Here is a 3,816-nt window from a genome sequence, read left to right on the forward strand (position 1 = left end):
GAGGAAGAGGAAGAGGAAGAGGAGGCTTACGGATTGAGACCTCCACATACTGTGAGCTCAATCAACCTTTCCTTCCTCAATTTTGGGTGGTGAGTATTTCATCTCAGCAATGAGAAAAAAATAACCAAAATACCTAGTAACATGTCCTGTCTCTATTATTGGTGTATCTGATTCATGACAACAGGGCTGGAAGAAAAAATAAACGAGCTAGAGACAAATGTTTGGATAACTTTGATCATTCTTTAAAGTTACAAAACACAGAAAAGGGTATGGTTGCCCCACTGTGGCTGGAGGAAACTTACTCTGCCCTGAAGTTGGTTGGGGGTCAGGGCAAAGGCCCCACTGTAAACCCACTCTGGGAACTCTTGGACCGACTCGCTCCTCATCACTCCTTACAGAGCTGCATGGCTTCACCACAGAAAGAAACCTCCAGGTGTGTGGGCTGCAGAGTGGCTGGCACCGAAACAGGAAGCTCACAGCTGGTCCATCCTACTGCAGGGCCCAGTTTACAAATACAAGTTCCTCTGAGAGTTTTTAAATGGAAACCTATCAAATCTTGTCACCAACCACTGCAAGTTCTTGCCATTAGTGACAATGAAAATTAAAACTTAAGTACAAGTTTAAACCAGGTATGTGCACGCACATCTGTTATCCCAGCTCTTGGAGGCTGAGGCAGAATTTCGCGGCCAGCCTGAGCTACATACTGAGTTTAAGGCCAGCCTGAACTATGTAGCAAGAGCCTATCTCAAAAAACAAACAAACAAGCTCAGAGGTTTAATTGCCTGCCTGGCAAGCTCAAGGACTCGGGTTCAATCCCGGTACCTCATGCTGTGCCAGCCCCAGAAACCCAGGCACACCTTGCCGGCCACTGAAACTGGGTGTGGTGGTGCATGCCTCTAATCCTAGTGCTGGGGAGGCTGAAACAGGAGGATCACCATGAGTCAGAGCTGCGTAGGAGACCCTGTACCAAATACATAAATAAATTAATTAAGCAATTAAAAACAAACAAACAAAGGAAAGAGCACAGATTTGCAGAGAAAAAACTTTAGTTGGAAGGTAAGTGAGAAGGTAGGGAAAGGACTCCAGCTTGGTAGTACTTGGGAGAGGACACACTGATGAAGAGGAGCAGACCAGCCCAAGGAAAGGAAAGGAAAGGAAAGGAAAGGAAAGGAAAGGGGGTTGGGTTTGGGGTCCTGTGGATCGTATCTCAGACCTGATTCTGCAGCTCTGGGAGAATCTTCATGGCTTTGGGGCAGTCCTGGTCCCAGGAAAGGATCGGCTTTGGTTGTGGCTGTTTCAGTCATACCAGGCGCTGCTTTTCCCAGAATCCGTGAGCACAGACTTAGGACAATAGCTAAAAACTTCTGAGTGTCTCTCCAGGAAGGAAGTCTAGAACTGGATGATGTAAAATCTGGTAATCAGATAGGGTAAGTAAATTAAGGGCTGATAAACTGTGTTCTGCTGATTTTTTTTTTTTTTCTTCCCTAAAGACAGGTCTCACTATGCTGTTCAGGCTGGCCTTGAACTCCCCTTGTAGTCCAGGCTGGCCTTCAACTCATGGTGATCCTCCTGTCTTAGGCTTCTGAGTACTAGAGTTACAAACCTATGCCACCACACTTAGCATGACTTTTTCTAAACAATTAGCAAACCTACTCCCAAGTGGTAAGGTAATAGATAAAACGAAGGCCAGGCTTTGCTCAAATTTTAGTTACCCACTGGGCATTTGGAAGCCTAAACTAACAGCAAGTTGTGCAAAAACTGCTTTTAAATCTCCCAGTTGTCTCAGAAGAAAACACAGTCATGCTTATAACGAGCCACAGGCTAAGAGCCCAGGAATGTGTTCCCTGTGTCCTTACCGTGGTCTTCAGCTGCGCTAACTGTGCTATTTTCCCCGAGACTTTTGTGCTCTCTCTCTCTCTCTCTCTCGCTCTGTGTCTCCCTTTATTTTTGTCTTCCAGGCAGCAGTTGTTCGCACCTATCTACCCAGTTTGCCCGCACGCCCCGCTGCTCTGCCCTCAAAGACCACAGACTCACTCTCTCAAGCAACTTGGTTTTGCCTTGTGGCCTCATCACCCTTCTGTTTGTGTTCTCTGTGGCTCCTTCACAGCTGCTGCTTCCCCTCCTCCCTCTTGTGTCTTTTACACTTTGAATCAACAGCTAAGTGTGTCTGTGTGAGCCGGGGTGCACGCGTGGGTGGCATTTGGTGTGTCTTGTTCTCCAGTGGAAGCAGCAGCCAGGCTGGCAGCAGGGCTGCCCCTTCGTCCCTCATGCTCTGATTGCCCCATGCCAGCAGGAAGCTCTGGATGGTAACTCTAAGCGACAGCCTTCACCCCAGGGCTTGCTGGTGGCCCTGACAGCTTCTCAGCAGCCGGGTTCCCCCAGATCAGCACTTTTGGGACAGGTGAAGGTTTGCAGCTTTGCTTGTATTTGAGGACCGGATATCCTTCTCAGTATTTCAGTCACATGGAAGCCCCTTTTGGGCCCCTCCTGCAGAAAGGGGTCACAGCTTGGTGGCCACTGTGTCTTCTCTCTGCACATTCCCGCACAACTCAGTCTCCCAGAGGACACACACATTCACCCACTGGCTTTCATGTGTGAAGTTACGCGGCCCATACACCCACTTTCTTATGCAATGCACACACGTATGCATACCAAGATGTGCACAGTCCAGGGTTTTAACAAGAGCAAAGCCCTTCCATTGGCTCTGGCTTAGGCTTTCCTCCTAGAGGTCCTGTCTAGGGACAAAGAGCCCTGACACAGGCACAGCAGGGATTCTGGTCAGCTGACAGTCCCAGCTCTGAGCTGTCTCTCATGGCCCCAGGGCTTCTGCTCCTTTTCTTTCTTTTTTTTTAAAATATTTATTTATTTATATATGTATTTATTTATTTATTTATTTTGTGTGTGGCCAGCTCAGCCCACCAGGGGGCAGGCGGGCTGGCATGTGGTGCTGGGGGATTGAACCACGGTCCCTGTGCTTTGCTTGGCTTAGCTTGTTCTAAGTAGGTGCTTTAGACCACTGAGCCATCTCACCAGCCCTCTGCTCCTTTTCCAGTGTCCAGAGTGATCCTGTCCCTCCTTGTCCTGTCCCCATAATCTATGCCTTGAGCTCAGACTGCGAGCAGGGACCCCAGAAAACTTTGTCATCCTACTTATTCTTCAAAATATTGAGGCGATTCTTAACTCTGCTATTTCACATGGATTTTAGAAGCACTCCTCTAACTTCACAAACAATTCTCCTAGGAATGATACTGTTATCAAAGTCAAGAATTGGTATCTGTGGGCTGCATGAAAACAAAGCTGCACCCAGAAGCCTAAAGACACAGACTGTGGCTCAAAGAAATCGCCTGTGCAGCTGTCTGATGTCACATCAGGGGACTTCTCGCAGATGTACAGCTCCAGGCTCCTGAGTGCTCATGTCCTGGAATTCTGGGTGCATTGACATGTGGACATACATGTGCCCTGGAGCTCAATAGCTAGTGTGGGAGCCAGATGTGGAAGAACAGAGGCCAGAGCTGCAGCTTGGGTGGAAGGAGAACAAAAGGATAGGCCTTCATGGGAACTGGCAATGCGTTCCTGACCTGGCAGTGTGTCCCTGACCACACCACTCCTGCCAACAGAGATGTATGCCAGCAGTCAAGTCACACAATCAAGAGATGACCCTTCATACTACTTCCCCTAATATGAGATTCGGTGTTGGCAGCTCGCCCAGGGTTTGTGTGAAGGATGTACTCATACGCCTGAGAATCTATGGGTGGACACAAACACCAGTGTCTTTCAAGGGCTGCGGGTGACAGAGGCCACACTGAACCAGGGCCC

General features: G+C 48.6%; 1 pseudogene; it reads right to left on the reverse strand.

Moving 5' to 3' along the window:
• Positions 1–386, reverse strand: part of LOC105743275 — a 3,221-nt pseudogene extending 2,835 nt beyond the window's left edge.
• Between the last annotated feature and the right edge of the window lie 3,430 nt (positions 387–3,816).

The sequence above is a fragment of the Octodon degus genome, unplaced genomic scaffold (assembly GCF_000260255.1).
Source record: "Octodon degus isolate 3935 unplaced genomic scaffold, OctDeg1.0 scaffold00112, whole genome shotgun sequence".
Taxonomy (NCBI): Eukaryota; Metazoa; Chordata; class Mammalia; order Rodentia; family Octodontidae; genus Octodon; species Octodon degus.